The sequence below is a fragment of the Sylvia atricapilla genome, chromosome 10 (genome assembly GCF_009819655.1).
Source record: "Sylvia atricapilla isolate bSylAtr1 chromosome 10, bSylAtr1.pri, whole genome shotgun sequence".
Lineage (NCBI taxonomy): Eukaryota > Metazoa > Chordata > Aves > Passeriformes > Sylviidae > Sylvia > Sylvia atricapilla.
In genome coordinates this window covers 22,438,485-22,452,988 of record NC_089149.1, presented here as the reverse complement: position 1 = coordinate 22,452,988, position 14,504 = coordinate 22,438,485, and the positions used below count along the sequence as shown (strand labels likewise).

Here is a 14,504-nt window from a genome sequence, read left to right as displayed (position 1 = left end):
TTACTTGTGTTTCAGTTGATAATGTGTGGCTGTCCCTCACCTGCTACAGTGTTACAAACAGCACCAGAAATGAGCTCTATGAACGATGTTTTTGGCATTGACTAATGTGTTCTGCTTCCTTCCTGAAGCTTTTAATTTTTAATTCGGGACAAAACTTCTTCCAGGCTGTTGCACGTTGATTACAGACATGTAAGATGAGTAGGAGGCTTGTTGGGAGCAGTGTGATGTTTCTGTTGAGTGGGAACTTCATGCAGCACAGAACAATGTATCTTGTTAAGAGCTCACAAAGGACAGCACACCTGTGTAAGTCCTTTCATGAAAAGTGAAACTTGTTTTGTTTTGGTGCAGGCAAGTACTGGCAGATCGTTGTGTAGTAAATTTTGTCACTCGATTTTAACAGTTTCCTATATACCTGAGCAGCAGCAATCACTGTAGTTTAAGCAGTTACTGTGGATATATGCAATGACATTAGGGGTGAATCTCACACTACTGTTGACATCATATCAATATTTGTGTCACCTGTTGGCTGCTCTGAAGGGAGCATCGAGGGCTGGTGTTGGTGTGATGCCTGGGATCATATGTTTTTCATTTTTAGATGTTTTACATCCTTATAACCTGAACAAAAGCAGAACAGTCTCCTCACATTTGCTGCTTGGCACTTGCTGCCCATTAGAACCAAGCAATATTGAGTCTTAGTCTTACGTGACCTATGAATACCAGGTCAATTTGAAAGTTTGAGGTAGGACTTAAGATCAGTGCAAATATTGCTAGTCTGGTTCAAGTGGTAACTGGTAGGAAGTGGTAATTTTTGTGGCTGACAGAACTGTGCTGAGTGTCACCATACATTATTTGTGACTAAATGTACGCAAATTTACACAACCACACCTTTTCTCCCTTCTGCCATGTGCTTGCAAGAGCCCTGTTTTTGCAGGTGGCTCTTGTTACTCTGGGAATCCGTATCTGCTTAGTGCAGCGTTGGTGTTGTGAATTCTTCAGGAGGGGATTTTTGCCAGAGGATGCTACAGGTTCTGCGGTTAAGTGACTTTGCTGGAGCATCAGTTCCCTCCCACCTGTGCATTGCTGAGACTGGGGAGTAAATGTGAGAGAAGATCCTTGGTCAGTGTGTGGGTAAATAAAGAATATATGAACAGTATGAGAGGCAGGTCTGGTGGGGAGTAGTGTCATAACTGTTTGCTTACAGTTTTTTCCAAATGCACTGCTTTTCTTTTGCTTGGAAACAAGTGGACAACTTGTTTGATTGAACTGTGTGTCATCCTTAACATAAAAGCTGTGGCAATGCTTTCCATGGTGGTGTTATAATTGCTGTGATTATACTGATCAGTGAAAGATTGGGATGTGGAAGACCTGATATAAGAACTGAAAAAATACTATGCAAATGTTTTTAGGGGCAACATTGTGTAAAATAGAGTAATTGTTATTTGAAGTTTGTTCTTATTTCACAAAATTAGGATTGGATTGAGGCAAGAGAAAAATGAGGTTGTAATTATATGGGGAGTTTAAACCATGGCTGTTCCTTCTCCCTTCCCACTATGAAGCTTTGTTGGTTGCTTGTAGCCTTCTCAGACATTAACCCTCAGAACTCTTTATTTCCCAGGCTGGATTTCTTGCCATCAACTGAAACTTCCCTTGCAAAATTCAAAACTCCCCTGGGTATGCTAAGCAAAGAAACCCAACAATGTTTTTTTCATATTAAACCATTTTTACAGCTGTTTTTTGACATGTGCTTGTACCTTTTTTGCTTTGGAGGTAAAACTTAGGTTTGGCAGGAGACTTGTGCCATGTAAGGTTGTACCTTATGCCATTCTTAAGAAAACCTACGTGGAGCTGAGTGATTTGTGAGACTGCTTGCACATGCCTGAAAAAGTTGTTGAGCACCTTCAGCCGACCCTGAAAACTCCACATGCAGTAAGGGTGCTCCAGTTCCCCAAAGCTTTGCCTGCCTTTCCCAGGGAGCAGCAGAGCAGGCTGTGCCTCCTTGGCCATATTCCCCCCGTGCACCTGGCAGCTGAGGCTGTTCAGGCTGGAGCTGAGAGCAGAGAGGTTGTGGTTGTAGTTTCTCCTGTTGTTGTCTGAGCAAGTGAGAGATGAAGGAAAAGCCGCTTGGTGTGTTTGCAGTACAGCAGAGAGGAGAAAACATCTGGAGCTGGGAAGGGAAAGGTGAAGCTGCAGGTATCAGAACAAGGGCTGGGGAAGGCTGCACTAAGTACTCTTTCTTTACTCTCCCTCTCTTTCATGGGTTATTATTTACACTTTTAATCTCAGAAGTGGCAAAGACAAGACAATGACCCCAGATGTTGGCTATTCATCTCCTAAAGGGTAAAATGATTGTTCCTGCTTTCATGCAAACTAGCTAACTCCTGTCCTTTGCCCTGCTCCCCTGTCCTTCTCTGCCAGCTGCCTCCAAGTTCTTTAGGCATTAAATTCTGAAGTATTTTTAATCTCTTTCAAGTGTAATTATTTCTTCTAACGTTAAAGATACTGGCTGAAATAATCATGTTGTTTCCCAAATTTAATTGAAAAACATTTCTCTCTCACCCACAGCATTCCTCTGCACTCTCCAATCCCATTGCCTTCTCTGTCATACACTCTTGGCTGTTTCCAAACAGCTGGCCCTGCCCTAGCTCTCTTCTTTTTTCCTGTTAGAAGTGCTGTAGTTTCAGTGCAGTTCTGTATGCTCTCCTGCCCAAACTTTTACCTCTGCTTTAGAGACCTGGGTACTGTTGTGTGTATCTAGCCTAGATGGTCACTCTTTGGTGCTTGGATCCTCTGATAAGTGGCCTTTTGTGCTGTAGCTGGAAGGCTACATGGCTGCAGTTGCCAAGTTGTGCTGGGAAACACCATTCCATGACATGGAAAAATTGAGGGGAGAGAGCAGTGTAGCCCTAAGGTGTTTTCCTTCTGCTTAGAGTCTTGCATGCACAGATGTGGTGGGCTGGTCCTGGCTCGACACCAAGTGCCCACCAGAGCCACTCTATCACTCTCCTCCTCAGCTAGATGGAGGAGAAAAAAATATAACAAAAGGCTCATGAGTCGAAATAAGGGCAGGGAGAGATCATTCATCAGTTACTGTCATGGGAAAAATAGTCTCAACCTGGGAAAATTAGTTTCATTTATTGCCGATCAAATCAGAGTAGGATAATAAGAAATAAGAACTAAATCTTAAAACACTTTTCCTCCATCCCTCCCTTCTTCCTGGGCTTAGCTTTACTCTCCATTCTTCTGCCTCTTCCCCACAGCAGCACAGGGCTATGAGAATGAGGGTTTTGGCCACTTCACTGCATGTTGTCTCTGCTTCTCCTGCAGAGTAGTTTCCTATATCCACAGTGGTCTCAGATATCCTCATTCCTTTCTCTGGATGCAGTTGTGCAGGTTTTTTCTTGTTCCTAAATGCATAATCCCAGAGGTGCTGGTGCTGTCAGTGGCACTGCTTGGCCTTGGCCAGCAGCAGGTCCATCTTGGAGCTGACTGGCAGTGGCTCTGTCACACATGGGGGAAGCTTCCAGCAGCTTCTTCTTCTGTAGCCCTGCCACCAAAACCCTGCACACAAACCCAAGCCAACAGCTGAGCAGATGTGGGTATCCTGTGGATCCTGCTTGTGGGGTTGCTTGAGAAAGAAGGCTCCTCAGATGAGCAGGGGTTTTGAAGATGAACTGCTGATAGCTTGTGTTCTGAGTATATAGTCAAAAAATATTCCAAAAAGGAAACCATTAGATGTTGGCTCTAGAGAAACAGGAAATGCTGTAGCAGGATAGTAGAATGAATCCAGGTATCTTGCTTTGATCTCCAAAGCTTCAAAGCTTCATTTCCATTTTGTTGATGACTCTGAGAACTCCTGAATGTAAGTGCTAATAACATGGAATAGAGTATGTGTAGTGTAAGCAAGTGGTAACTTGGCTCACTCTAGCTTTGATGCATGGGTGGTTTGGGGCTTTTGGGTGATGTAAGAAAATGGAAAACAGTACAATGGGAATTCAGCACTAGGGCATCTATAAGGTTGTTAGACCTTCTGCCTGTATCCAGTTAAAGCAAAACACTTCTAAGGGTAGAATTAAACCTTTGTGTGGTTCTCATGAAAATACATATGATGGTAAACAGAAAATTACTCATGTAATTCTTCTACTATATACCTGGGTTTTATTTTTGTTGGGACACTGCTTGTTTTTTTTAATTTGTTTCTTTCATAGTTTTCAATCGTTGTGTTCTTTTTCTCAAGTTTAAAACTTAATGTGGAACAACAGAAACACAGCAATTCATAAAATCATAGGATATCCTGAGTTGGACAAGACCCACAAGGGTGCCAAAACAAGACTTGTACAGTTAAATTAAGTTTCTAGGGGCGTGTTGTTTCCCAAACTGAAGGACAGAAGTTTCTGTAGTTTTGGGTCAGCACCAAGGTAAATACCAGCATGTTATGAAAGTTTTTCATGCTTTGTGGGTATTACTCTAGACAAAACAGTGCATTTTTTACTGTATGCACACACCAGTTTTTCCCCATACCTAATTATTTGCCAAAATTGAGCCTGTGTCTCCACATACTTGTGTATTTGCAGTTCTCCTGTTTAACAAGACCACAAGTTTATAATTAATGGGTTTAGGTGTTTCTCTTTTGTTTTCCTGGCTTGAAAACTGAAACAGAATGATTTATAAACAAATTCATATGATTATGAGGTACTACCTGGACATCTTTAGCACATAGTTTTCCCATTTAGTTAATTTTTAAACTGTTTTTTCAATGTGGTTTAAATTTGAAAATGAAACAGTACATTGCAGGGTGAGGATGATGCTGATTTTTAATAGCAACTGTAGGGAGATCATAAATTTCCTTAGATAACACTTGTAAATAGAGAATTACAGCTCTTAAATAAAATGCAGCATGCAGCTGTGGAATGGGAATGTTATTTGACCAATATCTTCAGCATGTTGCCTTGTTACTGGAATGTTTTAGGATAGCTAAAATTTTATATTCATTAGGACTGTACAATTTTCATGACTTCCTAAATACATCAGTGCAAATAATGAAATTAAGTGTACTTGAACATTCTTTTGAGCAAGTAACTGTATAATAGCTTGTTTGTGAAGAAGAAAGGAGGTTTTTTTCCAGTTTATTGAAGGTCTGAAAGTGAATCTGTTCAGTACTGATTATTACGTGAATAAAGTCACATAAGCCTTAAAAATAATTTTGGTGTCCAGTGATATGGAAAAGAAATAGATAGCATTTTCCAAAACTAATTTGGTTTTACGTTTAACCTCTGTGCCAAATTTCAGTGAAAACTAATTATTGTGTTTGACTGACAGAGTTATGAAATACCCTTAAGAGATGAGAGGAAAAAGGAGGGGAGAACTGTTCATGGGACCTGTGCAGTGACCAGAGAGACCAGGGGCTGCTGACATAAGATAATGGGAACCTTGAGGTAAAGGCCAGGCAGCACGTGTAGAAACTGGTATGGGACAGAGATGGAAATGAGAGAGAAATTACTTGGGGGACACAGAAACTATGGCAGGATGATGTAGAGAGAGAGAATTGCAAGGTCTTTGTGACCTGAGGGGAACTGGGATGGTGATACTGGAAAGTTTGAGGATGAGTATAGAGAAATGTGGAGAGTGCAGATACATGCAAAGAGTTTGTTCTAGAGGTGCTCATTTTGCAGGGCACTGCAGTTTTCTGAAGGTGTTTTTCCTTCTCAGTTTTTAAAAATCTTTGTTACATGGATGGACACTCTGCTTAAGAAGCACATGTACTCCTTATTTGTTGCTGGGTTGTTTTTTTTTTAATATTTCAATATTCTTCTGACCTTAACAGGATGATTTGCTTAGTAAGGCAAGAAGAATTTACCTCCAGCTCTTCTTTCCTGAATTTTTTGTCTTGTAGTATCCGTGTCACAACCACAGCAGTAAGCCACAGATACAAATCTGAATTAAGTACAAGATAAATAGGTGAATTTTAAGATTAAAACCCCATGATTTTATAAATTACATACAATAAATAAAAGGAGGACTATATTCACACAGGTTTTGTTAACTGCAGCATTTTCTTTTTTACACTCTACTACTTGGACAGTTATAAATTTGATTTGGGTTCATTAATTAAATAATTTGTCTTATGGATTCATAAGTATAGATTCTCATACTTTTTTTTTTAATTTAAAGAATATATTGTAAAGGAAAACTTCAAATGGCAAAGCTATTGTGGCTTCTTACAGCACATGTGGTTTTCATTTTGTGGTAAGAGCTGCAACTCAAACATATTAATATTGACAAATATGTCTGAATTCCCAACTTGTCAGAATGGTAAAAGCTGGCTTTTGGTCATCTGTACATGATCTGATGTGTTAGAGTACCTGGACATGAAAGTGAATAGCATTATTCTATTTTTTGCCTAATTATGGGGCTTTGATAAGTGGTGATTATTATTTTGACTACATGAAATAGAGATAGTAGAGGAGAGACATTGGTAACTTAAAAAAAATCACAAGTTTAACAGCTTTACACTCTGCTTACAGAAATGATGTGAAATTTAACAAAAGCCAAGGTGTGAACAGATAAAGAGATTTAAATAAGCCTGGCACTCTTAACTAACTAGAGGATGTCTTGATATATGTCTCTCTGATCATGTTTGACATATCTAGGTCATGTTCTCTGAAGACTATTATTAGAGATTTAACCTTGGGTAATTGTGAAGTGTATTTTCTTCAGAGTAATTTTTGATCAAGTAGATGAGACAGTGGAAGTTTGTGTGTGTTCAAGTGCTTGCAGTAATTTGGGAGTCTGGTTAGAAGATCTGATGTCAGCCACCTGAGCTAGAAGGTGAAATGTACTGTTCTGTGGTGTATCATAGAAGATGTACCTGTGTGCATTTTGTCGACTGTTGTAAAGTTCTATTTTTTTGGAAGCTGGGAATGTGGAAGAAATGACCTGTTAAATTTTCAAATAAGATATGCTTCAGGAAGATGTTGTGCACTTTACAGCTAGTAAAGCTGAGGTGAAGTGTACTTTCACATTTGAACTCTCTGATGATGTGTGTTATATAATGGAGGAATGTAGGGTCTGGGAACATGTACAGTTTCCACTGACTGTGTTTCTTCTTCTGCCTCAGCCCATCCCCTCCAGCCTGTGTAGGTTGGACATTTTTAACCACTGGGGCACCTAAGGACTGCACATGCTTTCTTTGAAATACAGAATCTGTGTAAATAGAAAAAATGGGAATTAACTAGCAGCCTTGGTTCCTGTCTAGTTTCAGCGGTCTGGCTTTCAGTGTGGTGCACAAATATTTGTTAAGACATAACTATAGGGTAGGAACTCCATAAGCTGGATTTGTCGGTCAATAAAATACTTAACTAGTTTGTGCATGAGAGCTTTCCCTCAGTGGCACAGTCTGCACAGTTCCCTGAAGGAATAAAGAGCTTGAAGCTGGAGTGGAGGCTAAGCCAATCTGACTGTATGGGTTCCTTCTGCCCTTACTTCACTGAACTGAGGAATTAAAACGAAATCAAAACAACCCTCCCACCGTCCTCCTCACAAGATACTGCATGTCGTTACATCACCAGTAACATTCATGGAAGTGCTGTGCCGAGAGTTGTATGTCTTCATTGAGACAGTAAAAGAACCTCAAGAAGTGTACATGGGAGGTGGAAGATTGAGTTTGTTTCTCCTTTTACAGCATATCTCACCTGGGGTCTTCTGTTCACCAGTTTGTGACTGCAAAGGAGTGATAGGGAGGTGGGGAGCTTCAAATACCGTGGCTGGAGCTGTGACTTGTTTCAGGGCTGACCTGAGCTTCCCTTGCCCTGTGCTGTGTGAGAGATGCAAAGACACCTCAAGTGACAGCTGATGTGTGTCAGTGAGGGAATCATTTAGATTAAAACACTGGATGGTAATTAATCTTTGGCCAGCTGTTCTTCATTTTGAAGAGAAGATTGCTGTGTTAGAAAAGAGAATTTTAACCCCTAGAGAGCAAGAAACGAGTGACAGGGGAGACATTTTGGCTTCAGAGATGAACTCTGGGCTCGGAAGCCTTCTGTGTGTGCTGCAGGGGAGTGCTGCTGTCCAAGTAAGTGATGTTTGGGCACTTTGCTGGAATACCTTGAAAACTGCTAGAGCAAGGAGACAATGGTCCTCCAGTAATTCCCAGTTTGGTTTGATGATTCCTGTGCAAGTGATTGACAAGGTGTTTGGGACTCACTGTCAGCTGTGATGCTAGAGCCTTCACAGAGATATTGAAATAGGAGAAATACAGAAGCTCTTTTCTGGAGAAGGCATAGGTGTAACAGAATGTCTTTTGCTGTGCCTGCTGTGTCATAGGTGGGTAAAGTCTGCAGCCTTCCCTGCATGGCACAATGTGCTTTTTCATGGTACTTGGTCTCTGTGGTGATACCCAGAGAAGTAAGGGCTGAGTACTTTGCTGGAATGATGGTGGCTGTTCCACTTCTGACTCATGCAGGCGTTTTAGGAAGTGATGATGGTGTTGGTTGAGTGGTCTCTGAAAAAAGGGATTAATTTTCATTTCCTCAGCAAAGTTTATGCTGTTGTATTTAGTGATTCTTCTCCTGCAGCTCCTGATCACAATTTCTGAATTACTTGTTACTTCAAAATAGCAAATGGGCCATTTATGGAGCAGAAAGTTATATAATAATGAGGACATAAACTGACAAGTTGTTTACTTAGTTCAGGTTAAGACATTGTTGTCTTACTTTTTTTCCTACTTTGGAACTTATCCACAGAGATTTTCCTTTCGTAGTACAGTTTTATTTCCTAGAAATGACCAACAGCAGGTAGCTCAGCTGCTCACTTCCTTGAAAGAGGTAGGGCAGCTCAGCCAGCCACAGGATTCAAAATGACTCTTAGATGTCAGTAAGGTAATGCATTCCTTGTTTTGATGGAAATGAAGATCTGTACCATGGCTACATGAAGGAAAAAAAGAGCAATACTTGGCTTTTTGCAGTGATGGTAAATTCAAACTGAACATTTTGATTTGAGGAAAGTGAAAGTGACTAATTGAAATCTTTAGGAGGACAAAAATATATTTTAGAGAGGTGGAAACAGCATTGTTGAAATTAAAAAAATTGCCTCTCTTTAAACTGTTACATTTACCCCTTTTCTCTCTTTGACTTCTTTGTTTGGAAAACATGGTCACACTGTACCATCCCTTCATGCTTTGCTATCTTACAGTATTTTTAGCATTTGGTCCACTTTTCTGTGTTGTAGATCACAGTTCATTTTTTTCCTTAATAGTGTCAACTAAACTACAAAAAAAAATTTTCTCTTTAAAAAAAAGGGAAATTCAGGAGTACTAAATAGTTAATTGCTTGATTGCAGATACAAAATGAAATACAGGTAAGGAAACCTTAGTTTAGGTGTGAAAGCTATTGCAAACAAAGGAAACTTTTTATCTCCTGTGTGTGGTTCAGGAATCCCCAAAAGCAGGTTGGCTGGCACATCTGGGGCAGGGGCCTGCAAATGGAATTTTGGACAAATGTAGCCAGCCTGGGGGTCTCAGGCTGCCTTAAGCCCATGTGCCTGCTCCACTGTTTCTGTGTGCTGGTTCCATACCATGACATACTAACTGTAGTTGGGCTAGCCTATTCTTTCATAATTATTTATATTTTCTCATTTTGCACGTAATGGCATTCAGATTTCTGAGGAACAGCAAAATAAAATATATAAAGAGGATTAGTTTGTTTAGGAAGCTGTATGTTGAAAACTGTAAATATTTTTTCTTGTTGGAAGTTAATATTTGTTCTAGTGTCAGTATTTTGGAAATAATCTTGTGTTTTGTTGACTTTATCATCATCTCGCGAACATGATGCATAATGTTGCTGAATGCCTTGGATATCCTGATATTGGTGAATAGCCATGTGTGATTTTACATCTATCTTACCAGTTTGAGATCAAAACAGAGGCAGATGAAACTAAATGGAAGAGCAGTGATGGAAGTCAAACAACTCCAGATCATCCCTTGTCCTTTCCCAGCTGCTGTGCACACTCCCTCCTCCCACAGCTGCTTCCAGGGAGCAGAAGCTGAAGAACGGGTGCCCCGTGAACATTGTACTTTAAACATGTAAACTTTACTCTTTAGTGGATTAACATAGCTGATCAATTCATATGCAAGGCAGTGTTCAATCCTTCAAACAATGTAAGAGTTTTTAAAAGTGAAACAGATCTCTCAAATGTATTTAATTCTTTTCTGTATGAAACTTCTTTCTCTAGCAAGCTCTGATAGGAGGGAAAAGCCCTGCTGAAGGTGTGCAGGCATGTAGCTAGGGCATGTTTTTTCAGGCCTTTGAACTAGGTTAGGAATGTGTCTCAAGATGGAAGAATGAATAGTTACTTGGTGCTTTTAGCCTCCAGGCTTGAAACTCGCAAGAGGAATGTTATTGTGTCTTCAAAGCCTGTTTCACACAAGCCTTTGTTGAGCAGGAACTTGGAGAGTCTTTGTATTATCATGCACACAACAAAAAGAGCCAGCCACCCAATTTGATCTAATTGGGCAGCAGTGGTGAGATGTTTCTTCAGCAGGAAAGCTCTGGAAAATAGGGTGCATATTTTTAATTAGGAAATACCCTTTAGAGTGAAGTGATTGCCTACACAGACATTTACCAGCTTGCTAAAACCTTCTAATTATACTGATGCAATGCCCCATAAGCACATCTCCTCTTTTTCCCTTCTTCCCTATGTAGTGCTTTCCCAGGAAGAAAACAAATATTTACATTTTCTTTTAAATTCTGTTTTGACCCTGAGGTGGTGGTAGCACATCCCTGGAGAAGGCAAACTGAGGTTGAGAAAGTGGGGTGGTTCAGGTTGAAGTAATTTTTGTCTTGCTTTATTAAAAAGAAACCTATATTCATGACTAAATTTGCTGTAATATATTAATACTACCTAAGTTAAGATAGAACTTTCACTCAGTGTAACTACCAAATGTTCAGAGGAAACAAACCCATTGCTCTACCAAGCAGGAGTGGGGTTTGAAGTGCTAAAACCTCATTTCTGAGAACAGCAGCTGCTTCAGTAGGTACCCAAAGAAATTTATTTTTATTTTAGTGGGAGCAGCCTAACGTTTATTCGAAACTGAATGAGATCAAGAGAAAAGATGGGAAAACAGCTTTCCTAATTTTTTCAGTAAAAAAACCTGAAGAACTCTACAAAATCAGAAAATTTGAATTTCACAGTAGCCAAGTTCACTCCATTTCACCTACTAAAGAGACATGAGGCTTAAAAAATAAGAAAAACAAAGTCTTTAAATGCAACATTTATTTTGTTAAGTAATATCATTAGGTGTTCAGGGATTTTGTTAGTTTTCATCCTGTTTTTCATTCAAACAGAGCTTGAAAAGTCGTAATATAAAATTTAACCAGCTACTAAATAGTGACCTATGTTGGTCATTAATTTCATGTCAAGAGTCTGCATAAATATACACTAATAGTATTGTCTAACTAGGGACTATATTAAATGCTAAATTAAAAGGTTATATTACAGATCATCATGATTTACTGGTTATTGGTGTTTGAGAATGACCATTAAAGACATAAAAAATAAGTTTCCTCATTTGCTAATCTAAATTGGATTATTTTAATCACTTTAATTTGAATTAATCCACCGTGAAGCTAAGTGTCAGTATGTACACGATAATTAAATGTATTTGAACTGATATAATCATGCAGAAATGAAGGGTAGGTGCAGAAAGGATCTGGATACAGCATGTTTCCTGATCCAGAGGAGCAGAGGCAGACAATCCATGAAATGATAGGAAGTTGGCTTGGGAAGAGGAGAGGGCAAAACCACAATTATGGAAAAGTGCTGGTTAAATGTATTGAAGAGTAAGAGTGACAGGCAAGCTGTGTAAATTGGTCAGCTCCTGGGTCTTCTGTAAGAGAAGTTTCACAAGGTTAGAGAAGGGAAAGTTGTGTAGGAAGGGGGTACAGGGGCTGAGTGAGCAGAAAGAGAAATTGGAATAATTCCGGGAAGCTCAGGTTTCAGTTGATGTAATTGGACTTTATTGGTCCATAATCTCTTAGCCTGATAGGCTGTTATAAAATTTTAAACACAGGTATGAATGAAGCCTTGTACTGATAACATTGTGGGACTGCAGCAGTGGAAAGCATTGATGTACCAAGAATTGTTAGAAGAAAAACATTCCTCTAACATATAACGTGTTTGTCAGTTTTGCATAGGCGTATTTTGCAGGAAGGTTTGAATGCTCCTTCTGCATGAATGGGCTGTGAATTATTTTTCACTCAGGTGTGCAAGGGGAGGAATCTCCAGTTGATGTAAATTGCTGTACCTGCTTGAGGCTGGTGGGACTACAGCAGCATGCCTCAGTTTAGGATGTGCCCCTTTAACAGTTTTTCTTCCCTTCTTTTTCTGGAAGCTGTTACTACACTGTTCTGTTTGAATTAATAGTGAATCCCTATTGATTTTAATTAGCTATAGTAATGAGTTAGCTCTAAAGGGTTATAGAATAATCTGTAATTGAACATCTAGTTTATCTCCTACCTTGGTTATTTCATCTTTTCCAAAACTTCTTCTCCTGAAGATTAGCAAGATGTTTGATCTGTCTTGATTCAAGCTTGTTTACTTCTGTGTTTCTTAGAGTAGCTGATCAGCTTTTTATTCCTTTATCAAATAACTCCTGTCATGTTAATCATAGATTTGGGTCATATTTCAGCATTTGCATTTGGGTTGAAGGAACAGTTAAAAGTAAAAGACTATTAGTAGGATTGCTTTATACATAGAGAAAAAAAGAGGACTAGAGAACATGCAATGGTAGCCTTTGCACTACAGGACTGCTGTTACTTGTAGGATTTTGCAATCTGTGTTTTTAACTGATGCACTCTTGTAGTAGCTTCTTACTGTTCTTCACTGTAACTATTTGAAAGGTTTTGCTTTGGTTTTATGAAGTCAAGAGTGATACAAGTCACTGTCTGGAATATGTTTCCCTTTATCTGCATATCATTGGCTGATAGTTGCAGCTTTTACCATTGCTGTGACTTTCTCTGTTCCAATTCCTTAGGCTCAGTTCATGCAGGTACATCTGACAGAATTAAGGCCAAGGAGAGCTGCAATAATTATGGGCAATCACTGCACTTCAGAAGCAGAATGCAGGACACAAGTTTACCATCAGCTTAAAGAAATGAAAGGACACACTGTTGTTTCTGTCTCCTTGAGGATGAAACTTCCTCTGGAGCTTTGTTTTTGGCATCACCTGGGGAGCACTTGGGTATGTATTTATGAGGAAATCTGGAACCATTTCTCTAGACATCAGCTAGCTCCTATTTTGGTTAAAAACCAACTGTGAAACCTCATCTGCTATATTCTTCCAGGCAGCAAATCTTCAAGTAGAATACCTTGTGTGATTAATGCCTTACACTGCCCTTGAAACCACACTTGTCTTGGCCTACACTACTGCTCCCTCTGCCTGCTGCAGAAGCTGTGTTTGAGACTTTAGGGTTGCTGTGAATCTCTGCCTTCAGTGAATTGTGATCCTGACCAGCTGCAGCATCACTTCTTCAGCCCAGGGAGTCTTTGCAGGTGTGCTGAGTGAGAACCTGAGAGGGTTTATCGAAGTGGGTTTGCTTCTTCACTCACCCTGGAGCTGCTACTTTGAAGTAGGAGTGCAGTATAAGTGTATTTATGCTGTTAGAAAAAAACCTCACTTGTCAATTACAGCTTGTTTTTGTTTAGGTAGTCTGTAGCTGAGAAAAGACAAACCTGTGCTTGCTGCTTTAGTATACATGCCAGTTTAGCTGTCTGTGTTAGTCATCTTCTCCAACAAATATTATCTATTAAAACCCAAATCCACACTGACAAATTAGCCTTTCTAGTTTAGGTAAGGTTGTATATATGTGGAAAATATTTTCAGGTGAAAATGAAAAATATATGTAATGGCTGCAGACAGCTGTCTTCCAGACCTTCTAGTGTAGTTACTCAAGACTGTCACATGAGAAACAGGCAAGGTTCTCACCTTTCTGTCCCCAGTTCTTGGTCAAATTTTGTGATTATAGGAGGATTCAGTAAGTAACTGACTCCAGTTTTCAATAAGTAACTGGTTGTGATGGAAGGAAACATTACTTTCCCTAAAACATTTCCTAATGGTCTCACAGCAATTCAGATGAGTCTGTGGAAGAGAACTTTTGTTCTTTTATTAAAAAAATCTCTTGCATGTTTGTCCCCAGTGGTGTATTACAAAACCGGGTGTCTGTTGTCTGGCGTGATTGTACAAACAAAACTTCCTTTTAACTATTTGTTGAACTTCTGGCCTACATGATCTACACTAAGAAGTAACCTCTTAAAGACAAATCTGCCTTTCTGCTGCTCTATGCAATGTTTCCAGATGTATTTGGGTACAGTTGTAACATTAAAGTACTCCAAGAGCTACTACAGTTGTCTGTAGCTTGGCTTTGGTTTTTTCCTTTGCTTCAGCTTTCTAACGCTTTCTGTTTTGAGCCTTATTTATCAAGAAGTGTTACTGCATTCTGCTTATTTTTTCAAAT

At 39.5% G+C, this 14,504-nt stretch overlaps 1 protein-coding gene across 1 annotated transcript in view; it reads left to right on the top strand.

The window, feature by feature from the left end:
* IRS1 (insulin receptor substrate 1) overlaps positions 1-14,504 on the top strand; it is a 49,623-nt gene that overhangs the window by 5,141 nt on the left and 29,978 nt on the right. The gene's annotated exons all lie outside the window — the stretch shown is intronic.